Below are 15,409 nucleotides of genomic sequence, written 5' to 3'. Positions count from 1 at the left end.
GCATTCTTATCCACTCAGCCACCCTGTGCCTCTTGATTGGAGCATTTAATCCATTTACATTTAAAGTGATTATTGATAGGTACATAGTTATTGCCATTTTAAAATTTGTAGTTAGATTGTTTTCATCTTTCTTCTATTTAAAGAAGCTTTTTTTTTTTTAGTATTTCTTGCAATCCTGGCATGGTGGTAATCAATTCCTTTAGCTTATTCTTTTCTGGGAAGCTCTTTATCTCTCCATCATCCTTAAATGATAGCCTTGCTGGATAAAGCAATCTAGGTTGTAGGCCTTTGTTTTCCATCACTTTGAGTATCTCCTGCCACATCCTCCTGGCCTTCAATATTTCTGTAGAAAAGTCATTTGATAGTCTTATGGGAGTTCTCTTTTATGTAACCCTCTGTCATTCTCTTGCTGCTTTTAGGATTCTCTCTTTGTCTTTAACTTTGTCATTTTAACTCTAATGTGTCTTGGTGGGGACCTGTTTGGGTTTATCCTGGTTGGAACTCTCTGCACTTCCTGGACTTGTGTGTTGTTTTCCTTCATCAGATTTGGGAAGATTTTGGACATTATTACTTCAAATATGTTGTCAATTCCTTGCTTTCTCTCTTCACGTACTGGTATTCCTATGATGTGCATGTTGTTTCACTTGATGTTATCCCAGAGGTCTCTTAAACCATCTTCATTGTTTTTTATTCTTTTTTCTTTCTGTTGTTCAGTTTGAGTGATATCTGCTAACTTGTCTTCTAAGTCGCTGATTCGATCATCTGCTTCATCTAACCTGCTGGTCATTCCTTCAAGTGAATTCTTTATTTCGGTAATTGCGTCCTTTAGTTCTAACTGGTTGTTCATTATGATTTCTCTATCCTTCTTTATGTCATCTCTAAGCTCCTTAAACATTTTTTTTTTCACCAGTGTTCTGAACTCTGTCTCTGATAGGTTGGTTACCTCTGTTTCATTTGGTTCCAAACCCAGAGGTTTCTTCTGTTCTCTTATTTGTGATGTGTTTCTTTGTTTCCCCATTCCGGTTCACTCTCTGTGTTTGCTTTGATGTATTGGGTTGATCCCCTAGAGTTCTTAGTTCTTGCTGGGTTATCTTATGTAGTATGTGCCCTTATATTTGACTTGCACTACTTCGTTCTTCTCTTCTGTGTGTGCACCAAACGTGACTCTTGTGTTGTGTATATTGTCCTGTTAAAGAAGGTCTTTAATTACTTTCTCCTTGTGAGTAAGTGGGGTTAACTCCTAGGCTGACTAGTTGTGAGACTTGGCTCTGCCCACCACAGCGTGTTCTGCTGTGTGAGGGCTGACCACTTAAATGAGGTTTGGCCTCTATGGGCTCTTGTACCTGTAGAGAATTCCCTCTGGGTGTGTGACTTGTAGGTCAATCCTGGTAGTACTCTGGTTTGGTCTGGAGTTAGCCTCTGTGTGTGTTGAATCTTGTGCCTCTTAAGCTGGGCCCTGGTAGGGCAATTTCAGAACAAAGCAAATCACCAAGCACAACAACAACAACAAAGAAAAAAATCAAATACATTCACATGTAAAAACAACTGACAACCCACACTCAACACAAGCAAAGATGTCAAAGATATAAAGACAAAACAAAACAAAGGAACAAAAAAAGCAATGCCAGTCTTGGCTTAAGCCCACCGAGTAATCTCCAGTTTGTCCTCTGCTGTACCAAAGAGTCATCTGTGTATTGTGCAGGCAAAACCTGGTGCCAGAATGATGTTGGGACTGCAGATTTAGATGCGTGGGGCTGAGAGGTCTGGATGGTAGTTTCTACAAAGTCAGTGCAGTTTCTGCCCTTGCCTGCACATGTGCACACTGAGAGAAGCAACACCAGCCCTGTGCCCAGTTCTCCTGAGTCTTAGGGCACTTCTTCCGTGCGTGTGTGTGGGGGGGAGGGGGGACAGGCGGGAGATTTGTGAGCTGCTGAAAGCCCAGAGCTGCGTCTGCCGCCTACTGCTGATCCCTGGGAGTGCCTCAGCAGTTGTAATTGCCCTGCCCTAGGCAGGCCAGAAAGGGTGGGGGCTGGGGATGGAGGGGTCTTCTCTCTCCCAGCCCAGACATGTCACACTCTTCCCGCAGGCCAGAAAAGGTGGTGGCTGGAATTGGAGCCCAGCAAAAATCTCTTAGCCCAGCAAAAATCACACTCTTCCCAGCCTCTTCCCTGGGTCGGAGCAGCACGCAGGTCTTCCCAGAGCCTGAGCTCTAAGGCTCTTCTGTAATCTGACACTACTCCTTAGTTCAGTGGCCAGTTTAAGTCTCTGGAAGGGCGGGGATAAGATTGGAAGGGGGGAGGGGCCCAGGTATGGAGTTTGTGTCCTTTGTCTGACATAGGGCCCAAGGGAGGTTATTGCCTCAAATGCTGGATATGCTGCCCCCTCGGCGGGAGAGATCTGCTGTGGGACTCAGGGAATAAGCCCACCTCCTGGTTTTGTGTTCCCTGTTCTGTTCTGGGATCCCCTGTGTCTTTGTAGCTGCGGATGCCGGCAGCGTTTCCACCGTCGCAGATGTGGGCCACATCTCCACAGCCGAAGGTGCGGACCATCTCCACAGCCGCAAATGCATCTGCATGTCCACTCCATTCCCTTTGCTCTTCCCCTGCTCACCCAATTTGCCCACCTTCAAGTAATTCTTGCACAAGTCTCTTAGCTGTTCTGCATGATGAGCAGAGAGTCTTTTGATGGGTTTTAGATGTCTCATTTGTGATAAGATCTGGAGGAGAAGTCAAAAAGTGTGCCCTGCTTCCTCCATTCCCATGACGTTTGAGAAAGATTTAATAATTGGTTTGGCAAGGAAATGTTTTTAAAAAATAGAAGTGATAAAGAATGCAGAAAAACATGATCACAAGACTATTTAATATCAAAACCTATGAGATAGAAACAAAGTGGATAACATGGTCTGGAGAACTTAATTATTAAAATAATTTTTAAAGATAAATTTGAAAAGTAATGAAAAATATTTCAGCCAAGGAAACATGAAATACAGCAATATATTCAAGAAAGAATGTTATTAGTAAACATGAAAAAGAGAAAGCAGTAAAGTTGATTTTTAAAAATGGGTTCTTTGATATCATTGAAGACACCAGAATTGAAACTTTAAATACGAAAGACACTACAGATTTAAAAAACAGAAAATATTTTGTGAAAAGGAAATTGTAACATAAGTAGAAAAAAATACATTACCCACATTGTATATAGAACATCTATATCTCAATAAGAAAAAAATCACACAACCAAATAAAAAGAGGGTCAGTCTGTGAACACACAATTGGCAATAGAGAAATACAAATACTTGGTAAGCATTTTAAAAGATGCATGACCTCACTAATTCTTAGGATAATTTGAAATTAAATCAGCAATGCCATATTTTTTTACTCATCAGATTACCAATATGTGTTTAATAATGTCAAATATTTGATAGGATAAATGGAAACTAGTATGCTAATACACAGTTTGGGGGATGTAATGTGATAAAATTATTTCTCCATGGTTATTTGAAAGTATTTATTAATTTTTTTTTGAAAAGGTGTCATCTTAGTCAATAATTCTCTTTTGTTTTCTGTTTTAGAAAATCACTAGCAAGCATACATCTATTTATTTCAGTTTTGTTTATAGTGGGAAAAAATAGTAAACAAGTGAGTCCAATGGAGCAATAGGTAATTCAATTATTATATTATAAATAATACAATGGAATAATACGTAATAGTTAGAAAAGAATAAGTTAGATCTTTATATATTGACGTGAAAAAAATCTCAATCATATTTGCATATAAATGATGGATACTGTAGAACCAATTTTACAATATGATGTTCCCGTAAAATATATATCATATACATTACATAATATACTATTAAAAAAGTCATATGATACTACAGTGAGGTAAAAAATAGGTGGAAATTGATGCAGTTGAGTGATATGGTTACCACGGGAAATGCTGGGCATGTGGTGGTCAAGAGAAACCATATTTTACTTGTAATATTTGTAAAATTTTAAAAATTGAAAATTTACCATGGCTTTTTAATATACTTACAAATAAAATATAATAAGTTTCAAAATCAGGAGAAATGAAAAAGAAATAAATTAAAATTTTATTGTTTTATAATAAAAACTAACATTTATTGAGTGTTTTTATATATTAAAGCATTTTGTAAGTGTTTTTGCAGACATTAAATTATTTAGCAACCCTCATAACAATTTTGTGGATCAAGTACTACATTTATTCCCATTTTATAAATGAAAAGAGTAAGGTTCCAGGAATTAAGGATATTTTTAAGGACCAAGTAAGATAGCAGCTTATGCTCTTAACACACTTAAGAGAGGAAAGAGTTAGAAATTCACAGACATTTATAAGTAAATATTTAATCAGGGTCACCCTTGAGAGATTTGCATAAACATTGTAAAAAAATATGTAGTCCAAATGGAAAAGTCTTCAATAGTTCCTGACCTGATGATGTAATAGAACACAAAATTTGGTCCCATCCTGGTGACAAAGGAAAGAACCTGTGCAGCACCTGCCATAGATGATGCTGTGTCCTCATTCCATCTGTTCTGTCTGCATTTGGCTTGTTCAGAGCAAATCCAGCCTCATGATTATCCTGACTCTGACATAAATTACAGTATTCTCTAAAATGCTGTTCACTCACATCTGTCTACCAAGTTAAGGAATCAGCTTCCTCAGCACTAGAGAAGCTTTTCCTGGTGTTCAGTAAGGAGGTTCACCCTGACCCTGAGACTTATGCTGAGTTGACCCACAAATATGTCATGTGGCCAGGACCAATGAAAACAAGAGTGGGGCAACTGCTGTGGCACTCTCTGGTCCTGCTTGCTTTGTATTCCTTCTATTGACCCTTGGCTTTCTCAACTCATTTTCCTCTGATTCATTTTCCATTCTGGATCTGGCCCTTCCTGAACCTACTATATAGATTCCATCTCCCCGACTCTACGCCCTACATCACCCCCCAGTGTCTCCTGAGGGACTCTATGTGACGTACGTTTTATGAAATGCTGGGGAGTAGGAGAGTAGATAGACATTTTACAAAGTTTCTCCCTGGCCCAGTCTTATCCAGAGCAGTTATTTTGTGACTAGCCTCTCACAGAAGCTATGATTGTGACATTTCTCAGCTTACACACTAAGCAACATGGACTGACATCTTGCTTCATGGAAGGCACAATGTAAGTGTGTATGAAGAATACAACAACATTTTTTTTTCTCTTGCCTGATTTTTTTTAATTGTTTTTTAATTTATTAGTTTCAGGTGTACAAGACAAGGTAATACTTAGACGTTCATCATTTATATCCCTCACACTGTGAACCCCCCTACCCCCATCAACTATCCCTCTGACCTCACACTGAGCCATCACATTATATATAAAATTTCTATATCCATTAAATTAAGAAATGATGGACTAAGAGATGAGTTGAAAGATGCACAAAATCACTGTTGTACAAATTGTAAACAGTTAAGTGCACAAATAAAGTGTAACCTGAGAGTCTGCAAAACACTCTAGCTTGCTGTGCCATGTTTTCCATAATGACAATTACTCTATAATTGGACAATTACTCTATAATTGGACTTTATTACCCATGGTTTCTCAGAATTTTATAAATTTGTATGGAAGTAAGTAAACAAGACAATAATTGAGCAAGGGCAAGCGGGGCTGCAGTACATTTCCTGGGTTGTCCATTTACACCAATTTTCTTTCCAAACCACGCTGTGCATTTGATTCTTTTAAAAGTGTGTTAAGGATCCAAAATGACAGGTTAGTCTGGATCTGATATTACTCTTGGAGAGATTTATGTGATTTTATTTTTAACTCTTTGATATTAAATCAAGTTCACCAACCATAAATCCTGGAACAAAACTAACAGCAAGAAAGGTATCATGCGTGGAATATATATTGATGCTTCATAATGTTATAAGGTAATTTTTTTCTGAGAGAAAACTTTCTTAAAGGCAAAAATAAAAATCCAGTATTGCTAGTGAGTTATACCCACACACTATTAATATATTTTAAATCTAAATTCAGGGAAAATGATGAAATAGACTAAAATGATTATCAGTCAACCTAATATTTACCACTTTGATCTCAGTTGTTGAGAGACAAGATACATTTTCAAGGTAGAGCTGGCTGCAGATAAAACATGGTGGAGAAGACTGGATTTTGATGTTACTATTCTCCAGCTTGACAGGAGTTCCTTCACCCCTTATTCTTTCGATCTTTCAGCCAGTGTGTCACCTCTGTGAAAAAGCTATCTCTCAAAAGAGCTTCAATCATTCTTATTTCAGTGAACAGACATTTCAGTCGAGCACTGTGCGAAGTGTTGTGAATGACGCAAACTTGAACCAGGCTCAGCTTGTCCTGATAGAAGCTCCAACATCACTGGGACAGAGTTTGCACCCGGCTGGTGTGTGGCCCAAGAGCAAAACACTTGCTCTTCATAAAATGATCAGGAGGTGTCAAAGCAGATGGCTCTCAAAGGAGAAACACTTGACCTTTGATAAGCAAATACACCAGAAATCAATGGACAAATATATTGTCAGTGTAAACACTCAATATTAAGCAGGATCGTTCCAAGTGGAAAGACCAGAAGGGCAAAGCAAGAATCTCTGTAGAGGTTTTCAGGATTACAAAACTGGACACAGGATGTCGGAACACAAAGGGAGAGCACTTGAGCATTTGAATAAAGGTTTCATTCATGGCACGTAGAGTCCCTTTGAGGAAACCACTAAAGGTTTATTAAGAGAGAACTCACACTATGAACATTATGGTTTTTGGACACAAATCTCACAGCCCAGCAAGGTGGACCAAGTAAGACAAAGTTTTGAAGGAGAGCCATTTAGAAGGCTACTGAGATGGCCCTGCTGGAGGGCTAGTGTGATCAGAGAAGACGGTCGCAGTGCCCAAGTCAAGATGCCTATGAGAAAGTCAGGAAGAAAACTTTTCAGCAGTTAGCACTGCTCACGTCCTATGTCCATTGCTTCTTGTCCCTGTTTATCTGTCATCTTCCTCATCAAGCATAATTTGTTCATCAATGGTCTTTAACATTGTCTGTGCAAGTCATGGAGGGTCTCCATTTTCCTTGCCTCTGTCCTCCCAATCGAGTGTCCCACTTCAATTAGACCTCCTTTTCATCATCCCATCCTAACCTTTGTCTGCATTTCACCTACCTGCTCACCACATTCATTGCTCCACTAAAATCCAGACATATTTCCTCCAGTTACTGCCCCTCTTTCCAATTCAATGGTATTGTTCACTCATCTCACACACGCTTTCAAGCCATCTGCAAACATTTGTTGTTGTGCACTGTATATTTACGAGTATATGTTATCTATGAATCAAAGAATAATAGATGGAGATAGAAGGGATTTTAGTAATTTTCTCTCACATGCAGACCTGCTTTGAGGATGAAGAAAGTAGGACCTGAGAGGTAGAGGGCCCAGCACAAAGTGATGCACTTTGTAAGGTGATGGACTTGTGATAGAACGAGCAGGAGAAAGGAATGCTCTCTTCTTCTCTATACCAACCAATATTGCACTTTTAAGGATCTCAATTTGACTTTTTTACATTGTGGTAAAATGCACACGACATGCAATTTGCCATCTTAACCATTTTCCCTAAATTTGCATGTAAGCCTTTGCGTTGTGTATCTCTGCCACAGTGCCTAAGACACTGAGCTTTGAAATGGCTTCCACTTCTTGTTAAGGGGGCCACTACTCGAGGGGGCTCAACAAATATGTTGCTAGAGTGAAAAAGTACACTAGTTATTGTGTGATGGAAAGGAAAAGAAGTATCTGGAAAACAAATCTGAACTCTGGTGATTTCAAATTCTAAGATAAACTTTTACCTCAGTAAACATGACTTGGGTTTTCAGTAAGACAAGTGCAATTAACTTATGAAATGTGTGCCTGTTGGTCAGTTCCTAGACCCACTTTTATCCCTGTCGCTGCTGATTTAAAGGGTTAAAAACAGTCCCCATCGCAATTTCCCAATTCCTACATACAAGGCTGAAAAACGTTGCTCAGCTCATGTCCACTGTCATCACAAAGAACTCTAAATGATGAACTGCAAAAGCATCCTGTCTTTCAATAAAAAGAAGTGTTACATTTCCTTTAACCATTGTCTCTGCCTATAGTCCAGCTATGTGTCTAAGAGTTGAAAAGTGTTCCTTTTAAAATGTACTAAGTGTACTACTTGTAGGTTTCTATAAATTGTGGAACACTTGGTTTTTTTCTTTATTCTGAAGCCCTTTAACTAATTTGTCAATTTCTTTCCCTATTGATTTCTGGCTCCCAGTCATTAGAATGCCATTAATGTGAGTATTAGAATGCATCGTGTGAGTATTAAAGGCAAGTCCTCCCCTATTGGTTAAGTTTTACTGTGGCCATTTGTTCACTAGTTTTAGTTAAGAGTATTTTTTAAACAGTAAGTGCTTATATTTACTAAATTGTAACATAATCTTTGCTTTTCTCCTTCAAATAAAGTCCCAGGGTAAGTATTTTCTTGTCCTTGGTATCTTCTATCTTGGAAAAATAAGATTCAGAAGAAATTGGTTTAATGAAGTCAAATAAAGTACAAAATTTCAAAACTCATTTTGAAAGGTTAATTCATAGCTGCATAAAGACTAAAGTCAGCTTTGAACACTGATGCAGCTCAGGGAACATCATGCTAGCTGTGACAATTGGCAGTGGGGTCCACACTATTACTTTTACGTACTTATCTACTATGTGGCAGAATCTGATTAAGCTGCCTCTAGGTTTCAGCTATATTCTGTGCTTTCAGCACAGAGAAACTACGGCTTTGAACTGATCAATATCATTTAAAATTAATATGTTTAGGAAGAGTAGGTATATACTGGCTTGATCCAAAGAATTTGCAATTTGTATTTTTATTAAATATTTTAAGAGCTTTATAGTCATTATATTGCATTGGATTGGATTACATTTTAGAGCCATCTCACTTCTTTTATAATCAAACATTTTTACCAACACTTGACATTTTTCATTAACTTCTGACGTTTCTCTTTCCATTTTGAAGAAAGGTATCGCATGGTCCTCTTGTTATTCTGCCCAGCCAAATTCAATAATGAGTTGATGTTCTTTTTTCTCTTCTCCTCATTTTCCTTTTCCTTTTTTCATATTAACTTATTCATTTTTTTGCAAAGCCTACCTTCTATTGTTTTTAAATAAACTTTATTTTCTGTATACTTTTAGACGTAGAGAAAAATTGATAAAACAGTACATAGCAGGCTATCCGGGGTCTTTTATGGTCCCATATAAATTTCAGGATTATATGTTCTATTTCTGTGAAAAACGTCGTTGGTAGTTTGATAGGAATTGCATTGAATATGTATATTGCCTTAGGCAGTATGGACATTTTAACTATATTAATTCTTCCTATCCATGAACATGGAATGTGTTTCCATCTATTTATGTCTTCTTTCATTTCTTTCTTCAGTGTCGTATAATTTTCTGAGTACAGATCTTTTACATCTTTGGTTAGATTTATTCCCAGATATTTTATACTCTTTGGAGCAATTGTGAATGGAATTGTTTTTTTTAATTTCTCCTTCTGATATTTTATCATTGGTATATACAAATGCAACTGATTTCCGAATATTAATTTTATATCCTGCTACTTTACTAAATTCATCTATCAGTTCTAATAGTTTCTTGGTGGAGTCTTTAGGGTTCTCTTTATATAGTATCATATCATCTGCATATAGTGATAATTTTACTTCCTCCTTACCAATTTGGATGCCTTTTATTTATTTCTCTTGTCTGATTGCTGTGGCTAGAACTTCCAGCACTATGTTGAATAGAAGTGGAGAAAGTGGGCAACCTTGTCTTGTTCCTGATCTTAGGGGGAATGGTTTTAGCTTTTCCCGATTGACTATGATGTTAGCTGTGGGTTTGTCATATATGGCCTTTATTATGTTAAGATATGATCCCTTTATTCCCACCTTCTTAAGGGTTTTTATCATAAAAGGTTGCTGTATTTTATCAAATGCTTTTTCTGCATCTATTGATATGATCATGTGATTTTTATTTTTCATTTTGTTAACATGGTGTATCTCATTAATTGATTTGCAGATGTTAAACCACCCCTGCATACCAGGGATGAATCCCACTTGATCATGATGTATGATCTTTTTGATGTATTGCTGAATTCTCTTCGCTAATATTTTGTTGAGAATTTTTGCATCTATGTTCATTAGAGACATTGGCCTGTAGTTTTCTTTTTTTGTGGTGTCTTTGTCTGCTTTTGGGATCAGGGTGATAGTGGCTTCGTAAAAAGTGTTTGGGAGTCTTCCTTCCTTCTGGATTTTTTGGAAGAGCTTGAGGAGAATAGGTGATAATTCTTTTTTGAATGTTTTGAAAAATTCACCTGTAAAGCCATCTGGTCCAGGGCTTTTGTTTGTTGGGAGATTATTGATTACTGATTCAATTTCCCTGGTGGTAATCAGACTGTTCAGGCTTTCTGTCTCTTCTTGAGTTAGCCTTGGAAGGTTGTGCGCCTCGAGGAAATTGTCCATTTCTTCCAGATTGTCAAATTTGTTGGCATATAGTTGCTCATAGTAATTTCTTAGAATTTTTTGTATTTCTGTGGTGTCTGTTGTCACTTCTCCTCTTTCATTTCTGATTTTATTAATTTGGGTCCTCTCTCTCCTTTTTTAAATGAGTCTGGCTAAAGGTTTGTCAATTTTGTTTATCTTCTCTAAGAACCAACTCTTGGATTCATTGATCTTTTGTATTGTTTTTCTGGTTTCTATTTCATTTATTTCTGCTCTGATCCTTATTATCTCCTTCCTTGTGGTCCCTTTGGGCTTATTTTGCTGTTCTTTTTCCAGATCCCTTGAGTGTGAAGATAAACTGTCAATTAGTGATGTTTCTTGTTTCTTTAGGTAGGTCTGCAGTGCTGTGAACTTCCCTCTTAGGACTGCTTTTGCGGCATCCCATAGATTTTGGGTCGTCGTGTTCTCATTCTCATTTGTCTCGAGATATCTTTTGATTTCTTCTTTGATCTGCTGCTTGACCCATTCATTATTTAGTAACATGTTATTCAGCTTCCATGAATTGGTGTGTCTTCCTGGTTTTTTTTCCCTGTAGTTCATTTCTAATTTCATAGCACTGTGGTCAGAGAAGACAATTGGTATGATTTCAATTTTCTTAAATTTATCAAGGCTGGTTTTGTTTCCTAACATATGATCTATCTTGGAAAATGTTCCTTGTGCACTTGAGAAGAACGTGTATTCTGCAGCATTGGGGTGAAATGCTCTGAAAATATCGATTAAATCTAAGTGGTCCAAAGTATCATTTAAGGCTGTTGTTTCCATCTTGATTTTCTGTCTGGAGGACCTGTCCCTTGTTGTCAGAGGTGTGTTGAAGTCCCCTACTATGATAGTGTTGCTGTTGATCTCTGTCTTTATGTCCATCAGTACCTGTTTTATATATTTAGGTGCGCCTATGTTAGGTGCATAGATGTTTACTAGGGTTATGTCCTCTTGTCGGATTGATCCCTTTATTATTATATACTGCCCATCTTTGTCTTTTAATACGTTCTTCATTTTAAAGTCTATTTTGTCAGATATAAGTATTGCAACTCCAGCTTTTTTTTTCGCTTCCATTTGCATGAAATATGTTACTCCAACCTTTCACTTTCAGCCTGTGTGTGTCTTTTGATCTGAGATGAGTCTCTTGTATACAGCATATACAAGGGTCTTGCTTCTTTATCCACTCAGCCACCCTATGTCTCTTGATTGGAGAATTTAATCCATTTACATTTAAAGTGATTATTGATTGGTACATAGTTATTGCCGTTTTTAAATTTGTAGTAAATTGTTTTCATTTTTCTTCTATTTACAGAAGTCCTTTTAGTATTTCTTGCAATGCTGGCTTGGTTGTAATAAATTCTTTCAGTTTGTTCTTTTCTGGGAAGCTCTTTATCTCTCCATCAACTTTAAATGATAGCCTTGCTGGATAAAGCAATCTAGGTTGTAGGCCTTTGTGTTCCATCACTTTGAGTATCTCCTGACACTCCCTCCTGGCCTTCAATGTTTCTGTAGAAAAGTCATTTGATAGCCTTATGGGAGTACCCTTGTACGTAACCTTCTGCCTTTCTCTTGCTGCTTTTAAGATTCTCCATTTGTCTGTAAGCTTTGCCATTTTAACTATAATGTGTCTTGGTGTGGGCCTGTTTGGGTTTATCCTGGTTGGAACTCTCTGCACTTCCTGTGCTTGTATGTCAGTTTCCTTCATCAGGTTATGTAAGTTTTCAGACATTATTACCTCAAATATGTTCTCAATCCCTTGCTTCCTCTCTTCGCCTTCTGGTATTCCTATGATACGCATGTTGTTGCGCTTGATGTTATCCCAGAGGTCTCTTAACCCATCTTCATTGTTTTTTATTCTTTTTTCTTTTTGTTGTTCAGTTTGAGTCATCTCTGCTAACTTGTCTTCTAAGTCGCTAATTCGATCCTCTGCTTCATCTAACCCGCTGGTCATTCCTTCAAGTGAGTTCTTAATTTCGGTAATTGTGTTCTTTAGTTCTAGCTGGTTGTTCGTTAAGATTTCTACATCCTTTTTCAGTTCTAACTGGTTGTTCTTTATGATTTCTATATCCTTCTTTATGTATTCTCTAAGCTCCTTAAACATTCTTATCACCAGTGTTCTGAACTCTGTCTCTGACAGGTTGGTTACCTCTGCTTCATTTGGTTCCAGTTGTGGAGGTTTCTTCTGTTCTTTTATTTGGGACATGTTTCTTTGTCTCCCCATTCTGACTGACTCTCTGTGTTTGCTTTGATGTATTAGGAAGATCCCCTAGAGCTCTTAGTTCTTGCTGGGTTATCTTATGTAGTATGTGTCCTTTATATTTGACTTGGACTACTTCGTTCTTCTCCTCTGCATGTGCTCCATAGGTGGTTCGTGTGTTTAGTATATTGTCCTGTTCAAGAAGAACTTTAATTGCTTTTTGCTTGTGAGTAGCTGGGTTTAAATCCTAGGCCGTCTAGTTGTAAAACTTGGCTCTGTCCACAGCAGGGTGTTCTGCTGGGTGAGGGTTGGCCACTTAAATGGGGTTTGGTCTCTATGGGCTCTTGTGCCTTCAGAGGATTCCCTCTGGGTGTGTGACTTATTGGTCAAACCCGGTAGTATTCTGGTTTGGTCCAGAGTTGGCTTCTGGATATGTTGAATCTTGTGCCTCTTAAGCTGGGCCCTGTTAGGGCAGTTTCAGCACAAATCAAGTTACCAAGTACAACAACAACAACAACAACAAAGAAAACAAATCAAGTACATTCACATGTAAAATACAACCGACAATCCCCACTCAACGTAGGCAAAGATATCAAAGAAAAAAAGGCAGAACAAAGCAAATCACAACAAGCAGAAAAAAAAAAAACACCAAGCAAAGCAAAACAGAAAGCAGCACCAGTCTTGGCTTAAGCCCACCAAGTAATCGCCATGTTGTCCAAAGAGTTCCCTGCCTATTGCACAGGCAGCGCTGGTCACCTGATGCCCAGAGTGAATTTGGGAGTGTAGATTTAAATGCGAGGGGCTGAGGGGTCTGGATGACAGTTTTCAGAGAGACCGTGCAGTTTCTGTCCTTTCCTGCACAAGTGCACGCTGAGAGTAGCTCCACCAGCCCTGTGCCCAGTACTCCTGAGTCTTAGGGCCCTACTTCCGTGGGTGTGTGGGAGGGGCAGGCTGAAGATCTCTAAGCTGCTGAAAGCCGGGAGCTGAGTCTGCCACTTACTGCTGAACTCAGGGAGTGCTTCCGCGGTTGCCCTTGCTTCGCCCCAGGCCAGCCAGAGAGGGTGGGGGCTGGGGATGGAGAGGTCTTCTCTCCCAGGCCAGCCACGTCACACTCCTCCCGCAGGCCCGAAAAGGCTGTGGCTGGGGGTGTGGGAGTCTCCTCTCTCCTCATCCAGCGAAAATCCCCTCCTCCCAGCCTCTTCCGAAGGTCAGAGCTGGCTGCCAATCTTCCCAGCACCTGAGCACAGACGCCCCTCTGTAATCTGACACTACTCCTCAGTTCAGGGGTCAGTTTAAGTCTCTGGAAGGGTGGGGGGAGGATTCGAAAAGCGCGGTGAGAGGCCCAGGTGTGGTGTCTGAGTTCTTTGTCTGCCCTAGGGCCCACAAGCTGCCCTGGGAAGGTTTTTGATGACTGATTCAGTTTCGTTACTGGTGATCGGCCTGTTTAGATTTTCCAGTTCTTCATGATTCAGCCTTGGAAGGCTATATGTTTCTAAGAACTTGTCCATTTCTTCTAAGTTATTAAATTTGGTGGCATATAGTCCTTCGTAGTATTCTTGGATAATCCTTTGTATTTCTGTGGTGTCCGTGATAACTTCCCCTTTTTCATTTCTGATTTTGTTAATTAGTGTCTTCTCATTTTTTATCTTAGTTAGTCTAGCCAAGGGTTTGTCAATTTTGTTAATCTATTCAAAGAACCAGCTCTTTGTCACATTAATTTTTTCTATTGTCTTTTTGTTCTCTATTTCATTTAGTTCTGCTCTGATTTTTGTTATTTCCTTTCTCCTGCTGACCCTGGGTTTCGCTTGTTCTTGGTTTTCTAGTTCTGTAAGGTGTAACATGAGGTTATTTATTTGGGATTTTTCTTGTTTCTTGAGATAGGCCTGTAATGATATAAATTTCCCTCTTAAAACTGCTTTCGCTGCATCCCCAAAATTTTGGTAGGATGTATTTTTATTGTCATTTGTTTCTATGTATCTTTTGAGCTCTCCTCTAATTTCTTCTTTGACCCAGTCGTTCTTTAAAAGTATGTTGTTTAATCTCCATGTATTTGTGTTTTTTCCTGCTTTCTTTTTGCAGTTGATATCCAATTTCAAAGCTTTGTGATCAGAGAATATGCTTGGTATGATTTCAATCTTCTTAAATTTGCTGAGGCTGATTTCGTGTCCCAATATATGGTCTATTTTTGAGAATGTTCCATGTACACTAGAAAAGAATGTATAGTCTGATGTTTTAGGATGAAGTGCTCTATATATGTCAATGATGTCCATTTCATCTAATGTGTCATTTCGTTATTTATCTTCTGTTTGGATGATCTATCCATAGCTGTCAATGATGTATTTAAGTCCCTTAGTATAATTGTGTTTTGGTCAATTTCTCCCTTTAGTTCTGTTAGTAGTTGCTTGGTATATTTCGGTGCTCCCTGATTGGGGGCATAAATATTGATGACTGTTATGTCTTCTTGTTGTATAGTCCCCTTTACCATTATGAAATGTCCATCTTTGTCTCTTGTTATCTTTTTCACCCTGAAGTCTGTTTCATCGGAAATCATTATGGCTACACCTGATTTTCTCTGGGTACCATTTGCTTGGAGTGCCAATTTCCACCCTTTCACTTTGAGTCTATGCTTGTCCTTGCAGCTGAGATGTGTCCCTTG

Source organism: Rhinolophus hipposideros, assembly GCF_964194185.1.
Source record: "Rhinolophus hipposideros genome assembly, chromosome: 4".
In the NCBI taxonomy this organism is placed as follows: domain Eukaryota; kingdom Metazoa; phylum Chordata; class Mammalia; order Chiroptera; family Rhinolophidae; genus Rhinolophus; species Rhinolophus hipposideros.
Note: the sequence above shows the minus strand (reverse complement) of the source record.